Raw genomic sequence first — 12,291 nt, 5'->3', positions numbered from 1 at the left:
CTAGGAAAAACAACACTATGACTCAATAACTACCCAGGAGACAAACTAGGAAAAACATCACTATGACTCAATAACTACCCAGGAGACAAACTAGGAAAAACAACACTATGACTCAATAACTACCCAGGAGACAAACTAGGAAAAACATCACTATGACTCAATAACTACCCAGGAGACAAACTAGGAAAAACAACACTATGACTCAATAACTACCCAGGAGACAAACTAGGAAAAACATCACTATGAGTCAATAACTACCCAGGAGACAAACTAGGAAAAACAACACTATGACTCAATAACTACCCAGGAGACAAACTAGGAAAAACAACACTATGACTCAATAACTACCCAGGAGACAAACTAGGAAAAACAACACTATGACTCAATAACTACCCAGGAGACAAACTAGGAAAAACAACACTATGACTCAATAACTACCCAGGAGACAAACTAGGAAAAACATCACTATGACTCAATAACTACCCAGGAGACAAACTAGGAAAAAGAGGAGGCAGGTAGCCTAGTGGTTAGAGTGTAGAGGAGGCAGGTAGCCTAGTGGTTAGAGTATAGAGGAGGCAGGTAGCCTAGTGCTTAGAGTGTAGAGGAGGCAGGTAGCCTAGTGCTTAGAGTGTAGAGGAGGCAGGTAGCCTAGTGCTTAGAGTGTAGAGGAGGCAGGTAGCCTAGTGCTTAGAGTGTAGAGGTGGCAGGTAGCCTAGTGGTTAGAGTGTATAGGAGGCAGGTAGCCTAGTGCTTAGAGTGTAGAGGTGGCAGGTAGCCTAGTGGTTAGAGTGTAGAGGAGGCAGGTAGCCTAGTGCTTAGAGTGTAGAGGAGGCAGGTAGCCTAGTGCTTAGAGTGTAGAGGTGGCAGGTAGCCTAGTGGTTAGAGTGGAGGGGCGGCAGGTAGACTACTGGTTAGAGTATAGAGGAGGCAGGTAGACTAGTGGTTAGAGTGTAGAAGTGGCAGGTAGCCTAGTGGTTAGAGTGTAGAGGAGGCAGGTAGCCTAGTGGTTAGAGTGTAGAGGAGGCAGGCAGTCTAGTGGTTAGAGTGTAGAGGTGGCAGGTAGCCTAGTGGTTAGAGTGGAGGGGCGGCAGGTAGACTACTGGTTAGAGTATAGAGGAGGCAGGTAGACTAGTGGTTAGAGTGTAGAAGTGGCAGGTAGCCTAGTGGTTAGAGTGTAGAGGAGGCAGGTAGCCTAGTGGTTAGAGTGTAGAGGAGGCAGGTAGTCTAGTGGTTAGTGTAGATGAGGAAGGTAGCCTAGTGGTTAGAGTGTAGAGGTGGCAGGTAGACTAGTGGTTAGAGTGTAGAGGAGGCAGGTAGCCTAGTGGTTAGTGTAGAGGAGGCAGGTAGCCTAGTGGTTAGTGTAGAGGAGGCAGGTAGCCTAGTGGTTAGTGTAGAGGAGGCAGGTAGCCTAGTGGTTAGTGTAGAGGAGGCAGGTAGCCTAGTGGTTAGAGTGTAGTGGAGGCAGGTAGACTAGTGGTTAGAGTGTAGAGGAGGCAGGTAGACTAGTGGTTAGAGTGTAGAGGAGGCAGGTAGCCTAGTGGTTAGAGTGTAGAGGAGGCAGGTAGTCTAGTGGTTAGAGTGTAGAGGAGGCAGGTAGCCTAGTGGTTAGAGTGTAGAGGAGGCAGGTAGACTAGTGGTTAGAGTGTAGAGGAGGCAGGTAGACTAGTGGTTAGAGTGTAGAGGTGGCAGGTAGACTAGTGGTTAGAGTGTAGAGGAGGCAGGTAGACTAGTGGTTAGAGTGTAGAGGAGGCAGGTAGACTAGTGGTTAGAGTGTAGAGGAGGCAGGTAGCCTAGTGGTTAGAGTGTAGAGGCGGCAGGTAGCCTAGTGGTTAGAGTGTAGAGGAGGCAGGTAGTCTAGTGGTTAGAGGGTAGAGGAGGCAGGTAGCCTAGTGGTTAGAGGGTAGAGGAGGCAGGTAGCCTAGTGGTTAGAGTGTAGAGGAGGCAGGTAGTCTAGTGGTTAGAGTGTAGAGGAGGCAGGTAGCCTAGTGGTTAGAGTGTAGAGGAGGCAGGTAGTCTAGTGGTTAGAGTGTAGAGGAGGCAGGTAGTCTAGTGGTTAGAGTGTAGAGGAGGCAGATAGACTAGTGGTTAGAGCGTTGGACGAGTAACCGAAAGGTTACAAGATTAAATCCCTGAGCTGACAAGATAGAAATCTGTCTTTCTGTCCCTGCAGTAGGCCGTCATTGAAAATAAGAATTTATTCTTAACTGACTTGCCTAGTTAAATAAAGGATAAAATAATAAATATAAAATGACTCAATATCTACTCAGGAGACAACGCACACAGCAAAGGATCTGGAAAGAGGTCATTATGGTCTCTAGGGTGTCTCTGCTGCCCTCTAGTGACAGGTAGAACCATGACAGGTCTCTGGTGACAGGTGGAACTATGACAGGTCTCTGCTGCCCTCTAGTGACAGGTAGAACCATGACAGGTCTCTGCTGCCCTCTAGTGACAGGTAGAACCATGACAGGTCTCTGCTGCCCTCTAGTGACAGGTGGAACCATGACAGGTCTCTGCTGCCCTCTAGTGACAGGTAGAACCATGACAGGTCTCTGCTGCCCTCTAGTGACAGGTGGAACCATGACAGGTCTCTGCTGCCCTCTAGTGACAGGTAGAACCATGACAGGTCTCTGCTGCCCTCTAGTGACAGGTAGAACCATGACAGGTCTCTGCTGCCCTCTGGTGACAGAAAACACACCTCTCTAATAGGACATCACCTGAGAGGTCATTATGGTCTCTAGGGTGTCTCTGCTGCCCTCTGGTGACAGAAAACACACCTCTCTAATAGGACATCACCTGAGAGGTCATTATGGTCTCTAGGGTGTCTCTGCTGCCCTCTGGTGACAGAAAACACACCTCTCTAATAGGACATCACCTGAGAGGTCATTATGGTCTGTAGGGTGTCTCTGCTGCCCTCTGGTGACAGAAAACACACCTCTCTAATAGGACATCACCTGAGAGGTCATTATGGTCTGTAGGGTGTCTCTGCTGCCCTCTGGTGACAGAAAACACACCTCTCTAATAGGACATCACCTGAGAGGTCATTATGGTCTGTAGGGTGTCTCTGCTGCCCTCTGGTGACAGAAAACACACCTCTCTAATAGGACATCACCTGAGAGGTCATTATGGTCTGTAGGGTGTCTCTGCTGCCCTCTGGTGACAGAAAACACACCTCTCTAATAGGACATCACCTGAGAGGTCATTATGGTCTCTAGGGTGTCACTGCTGTCCTCTGGTGACAGAAAACACACCTCTCTAAAAGGACATCACCTGAGAGGTCATTATGGTCTCTAGGGTGTCTCTGCTGCCCTCTGGTGACAGAAAACACACCTCTCTAATAGGACATCACCTGAGAGGTCATTATGGTCTGTAGGGTGTCACTGCTGTCCTCTGGTGACAGAAAACACACCTCTCTAATAGGACATCACCTGAGAGGTCATTATGGTCTGTAGGGTGTCACTGCTGCCCTCTGGTGACAGAAAACACACCTCTCTAATAGGACATCACCTGAGAGGACATTATGGTCTCTAGGGTGTCACTGCTGTCCTCTGGTGACAGAAAACACACCTCTCTAATAGGACATCACCTGAGAGGTCATTATGGTCTGTAGGGTGTCACTGCTGCCCTCTGGTGACAGAAAACACACCTCTCTAATAGGACATCACCTGAGAGGACATTATGGTCTCTAGGGTGTCACTGCTGTCCTCTGGTGACAGAAAACACACCTCTCTAATAGGACATCACCTGAGAGGTCATTATGGTCTGTAGGGTGTCACTGCTGCCCTCTGGTGACAGGTAGAACCATGACAGGTCTCTAGTGACAGGTAGAACCATGACAGGTCTCTGGTGACAGGTAGAACCATGACAGGTCTCTAGTGACAGGTAGAACCATGACAGGTCTCTGGTGTCAGGTAGAACCATGACAGGTCTCTAGTGACAGGTAGAACCATGACAGGTCTCTGGTGAAAGGTAGAACCATGACAGGTCTCTGGTGACAGGTAGAACCATGACAGGTCTCTGGTGACAGGTAGAACCATGACAGATCTCTGGTGAAAGGTAGAACCATGACAGGTCTCTGGTGAAAGGTAGAACCATGACAGGTCTCCAGTGACAGGTGGAACCATGGCAGGTCTCTGGTGACAGGTAGAACCATGACAGGTCTCTGCTGCCCTCTAGTGACAGGTGGAACCATGGCAGGTCTCTGCTGCCCTCTAGTGACAGGTAGAACCATGACAGGTCTCTGCTGCCCTCTAGTGACAGGTAGAACCATGACAGGTCTCTGCTGCCCTCTAGTGACAGGTAGAACCATGACAGGTCTCTGCTGCCCTCTAGTGACAGGTAGAACCATGACAGGTCTCTGCTGCCCTCTGGTGACAGGTAGAACCATGACAGGTCTCTGCTGCCCTCTAGTGACAGGTAGAACCATGACAGGTCTCTGCTGCCCTCTGGTGACAGGTAGAACCATGACAGGTCTCTGCTGCCCTCTAGTGACAGGTAGAACCATGACAGGTCTCTGCTGCCCTCTAGTGACAGGTGGAACCATGGCAGGTCTCTGGTGACAGGTAGAACCATGACAGGTCTCTGCTGCCCTCTAGTGACAGGTAGAACCATGGCAGGTCTCTGCTGCCCTCTGGTGACAGGTAGAACCATGACAGGTCTCTGCTGCCCTCTAGTGACAGGTAGAACCATGACAGGTCTCTGCTGCCCTCGAGTGACAGGTAGAACCATGACAGGTTTCTGCTGCCCTCTAGTGACAGGTAGAACCATGACAGGTCTCTGCTGCCCTCTAGTGACAGGTGGAACCATGGCAGGTCTCTGGTGACAGGTAGAACCATGACAGCTCTCTGCTGCCCGCTAGTGACAGGTAGAACCATGACAGGTCTCTGGTGACAGGTAGAACCATGACAGGTCTCTGGTGACAGGTAGAACCATGACAGGTCTCTGCTGCCCTCTAGTGACAGGTGGAACCATGGCAGGTCTCTGGTGACAGGTAGAACCATGACAGGTCTCTGCTGCCCACTAGTGACAGGTGGAACCATGACAGGTCTCTGCTGCCCTCTAGTGACAGGTGGAACCATGGCAGGTCTCTGCTGCCCTCTAGTGACAGGTAGAACCATGACAGGTCTCTGCTGCCCTCTAGTGACAGGTGAAACCATGACAGGTCTCTGGTGACAGGTAGAACCATGACAGGTCTCTGCTGCCCACTAGTGACAGGTGGAACCATGACAGGTCTCTGCTGCCCTCTAGTGGCAGGTGGAACCATGGCAGGTCTCTGCTGCCCTCTAGTGACAGGTAGAACCATGGCAGGTCTCTGCTGCCCTCTAGTGACAGGTGGAACCATGACAGGTCTCTGCTGCCCTCTAGTGGCAGGTGGAACCATGGCAGGTCTCTGCTGCCCTCTAGTGACAGGTAGAACCATGACAGGTCTCTGCTGCCCTCTAGTGACAGGTAGAACCATGACAGCTCTCTGCTGCCCTCTAGTGACAGGTGGAACCATGACAGGTCTCTGCTGCCCTCTAGTGACAGGTAGAACCATGACAGGTCTCTGGTGACAGGTAGAACCATGACAGGTCTCTGGTGACAGGTAGAACCAAGACAGGTCTCTAGTGACAGGTAGAACCAAGACAGGTCTCTGCTGCCCACTAGTGACAGGTGGAACCATGACAGGTCTCTGCTGCCCTCTAGTGGCAGGTGGAACCATGGCAGGTCTCTGCTGCCCTCTAGTGACAGGTAGAACCATGACAGGTCTCTGCTGCCCTCTAGTGACAGGTAGAACCATGACAGCTCTCTGCTGCCCTCTAGTGACAGGTGGAACCATGACAGGTCTCTGCTGCCCTCTAGTGACAGGTAGAACCATGACAGGTCTCTGGTGACAGGTAGAACCATGACAGGTCTCTGGTGACAGGTAGAACCAAGACAGGTCTCTAGTGACAGGTAGAACCAAGACAGGTCTCTGCTGCCCTCTGGTGACAGGTAGAACCATGACAGGTCTCTGGTGACAGGTAGAACCAAGACAGGTCTCTGCTGCCCTCTGGTGACAGGTAGAACCAAGACAGGTCTCTGCTGCCCTCTGGTGACAGGTAGAACCATGACAGGTCTCTGGTGACAGGTAGAACCATGACAGGTTTCTGCTGCCCTCTAGTGACAGGTAGAACCAAGACAGGTCTCTGCTGCCCTCTAGTGACAGGTAGAACCATGACAGGTCTCTGCTGCCCACTAGTGACAGGTGGAACCATGACAGGTCTCTGCTGCCCTCTGGTGACAGGTAGAACCATGACAGGTTTCTGCTGCCCTCTAGTGACAGGTGGAACCATGGCAGGTCTCTGCTGCCCTCTAGTGACAGGTGGAACCATGACAGGTCTATGCTGCCCTCTAGTGACAGGTGGAACTATTGAGGGATCACTGTCTCTGATTGGCTGTTCTGGAATAATACCAGATTAACTATTGAGGGATCACTGTCTCTGATTGGCTGTTCTGGAATAATAGCAGATTAACTATTGAGGGATCACTGTCTCTGATTGGCTGTTCTGTAATAATACTAGATTAACTATTGAGGGATCACTGTCTCTGATTGGCTGTTCTGGAATAATACCAGATTAACTATTGAGGGATCACTGTCTCTGATTGGCTGTTCTGGAATAATACCAGATTAACTATTGAGGGATCACTGTCTCTGATTGGCTGTTCTGTAATAATAGCATATTAACTATTGAGGGATCACTGTCTCTGATTGGCTGTTCTGGAATAATACCAGATTAACTATTGAGGGATCACTGTCTCTGATTGGCTGTTCTGTAATAATACCAGATTAACTATTGAGGGATCACTGTCTCTGATTGGCTGTTCTGTAATAATACCAGATTAACTATTGAGGGATCACTGTCTCTGATTGGCTGTTCTGGAATAATAGCAGATTAATTATTGTCATCTTCTACTTCATATAAAATTGAGGCAACAACCAGGCAGTAAATTGTAAGGGGCTTGTTGTTTAGTTAGTTAGAGTATGAACATCAGTCTAGCATGTTAGTTTTTTTTGTGATTATCTGACAGTTTGTTTTAGCAGACTCTCAGACAGACGGATGGACTAACGAATGAACGGAAGGACAGAGAGACACACAAATACACACAGCTCTTGCGGGTAGTATTAGAGCTAAACTACCTGAGATGCTCTCAGTACATGCACAGCATCTCTCCCCATTAGCCTGTTGGCCTGTTGGCCATGCTACCCTGTACAGCAGACCAGTGAACTCCATTCCAGTTTTGTTAGAGCCATAGTCCACTGCCAGGTTTCCCAGCAGACCAGTGAACTCCATTACAGTAAATCTTTATACATTGAGTGTACCAAACATTAGGAACACCTTCCTACTAGTGAGTTGAGTTACACACCCTTTCGCCCTCAGAACAGCCTTAATTCGTCAGAGCACGGGACTCTACAAGGTGTCGAAAGCATTCCACAGGGCATGGGACTCTACAAGGTGTCGAAAGCATTCCACAGGGCATGGGACTCCACAAGGTGTCGAAAGCATTCCACAGGGCATGGGACTCCACAAGGTGTTGAAAGGGTTGCACAGGGCATGGGACTCTACAAGGTGTTGAAAGGGTTGCACAGGGCACGGGACTCTACAAGGTGTCGAAAGCATTCCACAGGGCATGGGACTCCACAAGGTGTCGAAAGCATTCCACAGGGCATGGGACTCCACAAGGTGTCGAAAGGGTTGCACAGGGCATGGGACTCCACAAGGTGTCGAAAGGGTTGCACAGGGCATGGGACTCCACAAGGTGTCGAAAGGGTTGCACAGGGCATGGGACTCTACAAGGTGTTGAAAGCTTTCCACAGGGATGCTGGCCCATGTTGACTCTACAAGGAGTCGAAAGGGTTCCACAGGGCATGGGACTCTACAAGGTGGTTGATTAGTCATCTCTATGGTATCTGTATTGATGGTTGATTAGTCGTCTCTATGGTATCTGTATTGATGGTTGATTAGTCGTCTCTATGGTATCTGTATTGATGGTTGATTAGTCATCTCTATGGTATCTGTATTGATGGTTGATTAGTCGTCTCTATGGTATCTGTATTGATGGTTGATTAGTCGTCTCTATGGTATCTGTATTGATGGTTGATTAGTCGTCTCTATGGTATCTGTATTGATGGTTGATTAGTCGTCTCTATGGTATCTGTATTGATGGTTGATTAGTCGTCTCTATGGTATCTGTATTGATGGTTGATTAGTCGTCTCTATGGTATCTGTATTGATGGTTGATTAGTCGTCTCTATGGTATCTGTATTGGTGGTTGATTAGTCGTCTCTATGGTATCTGTATTGATGGTTGATTAGTCGTCTCTATGGTATCTGTATTGATGGTTGATTAGTCGTCTCTATGGTATCTGTATTGGTGGTTGATTAGTCGTCTCTATGGTATCTGTATTGATGGTTGATTAGTCGTCTCTATGGTATCTGTATTGATGGTTGATTAGTCGTCTCTATGGTATCTGTATTGATGGTTGATTAGTCGTCTCTATGGTATCTGTATTGATGGTTGATTAGTCGTCTCTATGGTATCTGTATTGATGGTTGATTAGTCGTCTCTATGATATCTGTATTGATGGTTGATTAGTCGTCTCTATGGTATCTGTATTGGTGGTTGATTAGTCGTCTCTATGGTATCTGTATTGATGGTTGATTAGTCGTCTCTATGGTATCTGTATTGATGGTTGATTAGTCGTCTCTATGGTATCTGTATTGATGGTTGATTAGTCGTCTCTATGGTATCTGTATTGATGGTTGATTAGTCGTCTCTATTGTATCTGTATTGATGGTTGATTAGTCATCTCTATGGTATCTGTATTGATGGTTGATTAGTCGTCTCTATGGTATCTGTTTATTATGGTAGTCGTCTCTTGTGTCTTTGTCATAAAACTAGACTCACTGTGTTTTAATATGTAATACTCTGTAGTAGCCTATTATTAGCTATAATCCAAAGGCACAGACACTCTCTCTCTCCCCATCTCCACCCCCTCTCTCTCTCCCCATCTCCACCCCACCTTTCTCTCCCCATCTCCACCCCCCCTTCTCTCTCCCCCCCATCTCCACCCCCCCTTCTCTCTCTCTCCCCCCTCTCTCTCCCCATCTCCACCCCCTCTCTCTCCCCATCTCCACCCCCTCTCTCCCCCCATCTCCAACCCCCCTTTCTCTCCCCATCTCCAACCCCCTTTCTCCCCCCATCTCCACCCCCCCTTCTCTCTTTCTCCCCATCTCCACCCCCTCTCTCCCCCATCTCCACCCCCTCTCTCTATCCATCTCCACCCCTCTCTCTCTCCATCTCCACCCCCTTACCCTCTCCCCATCTCCACCCCCGTCTCTCTCCCCATCTCCACCCCCCTCTATTTTCTCTCTCTCCCCCATCTCCTCACTCTCTCCCCATCTCCACCCCCTCACTCTCTCCCCATCTCCACCCCCTCACTCTCTCCCCATCTCCACCCCCAACCCCCTCTATTTCTCTCCATCTCTCTGTCTCTCTCTCTTGCACTCATTGTCTTCCTTCCTTCTTTAATAAAGCCAACTAATCGTCTCTATGTGCTTCCATGTATCCAGTTGTCCTTCTCCTCCATCTATTCTCTGAATAATGTAAATACCCCTCATTTTGCTTAATTGAAAATCTCAATTACAACAATATCATTCACAGGCCTTGCATTGACAATCTGTTCCCCACCGCCCACACTAAACCACAATTTGTCATGGAGTTTGTATCCTTGATAGCCATTTAAACCCGGTAAATTGCACTGCTCCGGTCTTGTCATGTTGATAGCTCGCCTTTCTCTCCCCTCCGAGTGGAGATTAATTTATCTCTGGCTGACAAAAGTGTTTATTAGAGGGAAGGAAGCCAGGGGAATTGGTGTTCTCTCTCTCAATTCAATTCAATTCAATTCAATTCAAGGGCTTTATTGGCATGGGAAACATGTGTTAACATTGCCAAAGCAAGTGAGGTAGACAACATACAAAGTGAATATATAAAGTGAAAAACAACAAAAATTAACAGTAAACATTACACATACAACAGTTTCAAAACAGTAAAGACATTACAAATGTCATATTATATATATATATATATATATATATATATATATATATATGCACAACGTACAAATAATTAAAGGACACAAGATAAAATAAATAAGCATAATAAGCATCTCTCTCTCTCTCTCTCTCTCTACAATACATGTGGTAGAACACAGATACTGCACACACACACAAAAAAAGGAACATTTGCTATCTAACTGGGAGTCTTGTGAGTGAAAACATCCGAAGCTCATCAAAGGTAAACGATTTAATTTGATTGCTTTTCTGATTTTCGTGACCAGGTTGCCTGCTGCCAGCTAGTCATAATGCTAGGCTAGGCTATCGATAAACTTACACAAATGCTTGTCTTGCTTTGGCTATAAAGCATATTTTCAAAATCTGAGATGACAGGGTGATTAACAAAAGGCTCAGCTGTGTTTCAATATATTTCATGAATAGGAATATTTTCTAGTAATATTTATGTCTGTTGCGTTATGCTAATTAGTGTCAGTTGATGATTACGCTCCTGGACCAGGGGTTAATAGATAAGCCTTCACAACACTGAGCCCTTATTGAATGGTTATTGACTAAGCTTCAACCCTTCGTAAGACCAGGCTTATATTACCTACCCACAACTATTCACTAATTGATACTTGAATTGCATATGTAATTGAATATTGGCAAAACGATTGATGACTCAATTCCCTAAATGGTCAGCAGATGGCGCAGTGATCCGCACGCTAGTTGTCTTTCCGGGAAGAAAATATAGAATCTCGTAGGGAAGACAGCGACACTCAAATGACCAAGAAAGATGTCAGAAACGCCTTACATTTGAATACCCGAGAAAAGTGTTGTTGCTGTAATTAAAAACTATATTTGACCTGCTATCTTTTTACAGCAAATCATGAAGGATAGCTAACAATGCTAGGATAGCTAACAATGCTAGGATAGCTAACAATGCTAGGATAGCTAACAATGCTGAACAAAAATACTATGCTTTAAAATGGTATGTTTCTGTTAGTTTCAATTGCATACTTTTAGCAGAGTTAATATCGTCCTGTACGAGACAACAAGTAGCATTAGCGTTAACGTTAAATAACGTTAAACATAACATTACCTCTCCAAAGATATGAGCTACTTTGGCCAAATCACAACAAGTATAGCTCCAAAGAGAGGACATGTAGAAATGAAAATCAGTCGCAAATATGGCACAAGTTAGGTAGCTAGCTAGCTAACTCCTTATACCCAAGGTTGACCCCAACATATACTGTTTTGGAATTATTATATTCATAACTGAGGCAGACTAAAGAGACAACCTTGACCTCTCTACCGTAGCTAGCTACATTAGTTGCCAATGTAATCAAACGAATAAAAGTTACCTGTTTAGTTATAACAGCACAATGTGGCATTGAATTCCCAGTTTCAACAAACATCAGTACAGCACCTTCAGAAAGGATTCACACTCCTTGACTTTTTCCACAATTTGTTGTGTTATGAAGTGGGATTAAAATGGATTAAATTGTCTTTTTTTTGTCAATGACTTACACAAAATACTCTAATGGCAAAGTGGAAGAAAAATAATTAATGTAAAATAAAATACTAATATATTTTGATTAGATAAGTATTTAAACCCCCTTAATCAATACATGCTAAAATCCCCTTTGGCAGGAATTACAGCTGTATGTCTCTAAGAGCTTTGCAAACCTGGATAGTACAACATTTTGCCCATTTATTCTTTTGTAAATTATTCAAGCTCTGTCAAGGTGTTTTATGATCATTGCTAGACAGCCATTTTGAAGTCTTCCCATAGATTTTCAAGCTGATTTGAGTCAAAACTGTAAAGAACATTCACTGTCGTCTTGGTAAGTAACTCCAGTGTATAATTGGCCTTGCGTCTTTAGTTAAAATCAAATCAAATCAAATCAAATTTTATTTGTCACATACACATGGTTAGCAGATGTTAAATGCGAGTGTAGCGAAATGCTTGTGCTTCTAGTTCCGACAATGCAGTGATAACCAACAAGTAATCTAACTAACAATTCCAAAACTACTGTCTTATACACAGTGTAAGGGGATAAGGAATATGTACATAAGGATATATGAATGAGTGATGGTACAGAGCAGCATACAGTAGATGGTATCGAGTACAGTATATACATATGAGATGAGTGTGTAGACAGAGTAAACAAAGTGGCATAGTTAAAGTGGCTAGTGATACATGTGTTACATAAGGATGC

The 12,291-nt window shown here is 46.0% G+C and overlaps 1 long non-coding RNA gene across 4 annotated transcripts; it reads left to right on the top strand.

The window, feature by feature from the left end:
* Positions 1-1,155: 1,155 nt before the first annotated feature.
* Positions 1,156-2,063, top strand: LOC127920339 (uncharacterized). Of its 4 annotated transcripts, XR_008106003.1 has the most exons (4): positions 1,156-1,219; positions 1,466-1,682; positions 1,715-1,785; positions 1,914-2,063. It is a non-coding gene; the product is annotated as an uncharacterized LOC127920339 (long non-coding RNA). The 4 variants fall into 4 exon arrangements; XR_008106002.1 differs by lacking the exon at positions 1,715-1,785 and having other exon boundaries at positions 1,907-2,063; XR_008106004.1 differs by having other exon boundaries at positions 1,466-1,753.
* The last annotated feature ends 10,228 nt before the right edge of the window (positions 2,064-12,291 follow it).

The sequence above is a fragment of the Oncorhynchus keta genome, unplaced genomic scaffold (genome assembly GCF_023373465.1).
Source record: "Oncorhynchus keta strain PuntledgeMale-10-30-2019 unplaced genomic scaffold, Oket_V2 Un_contig_1900_pilon_pilon, whole genome shotgun sequence".
NCBI classification, from domain to species: domain Eukaryota; kingdom Metazoa; phylum Chordata; class Actinopteri; order Salmoniformes; family Salmonidae; genus Oncorhynchus; species Oncorhynchus keta.
This window is presented reverse-complemented; position numbering and strand designations above follow the sequence as displayed.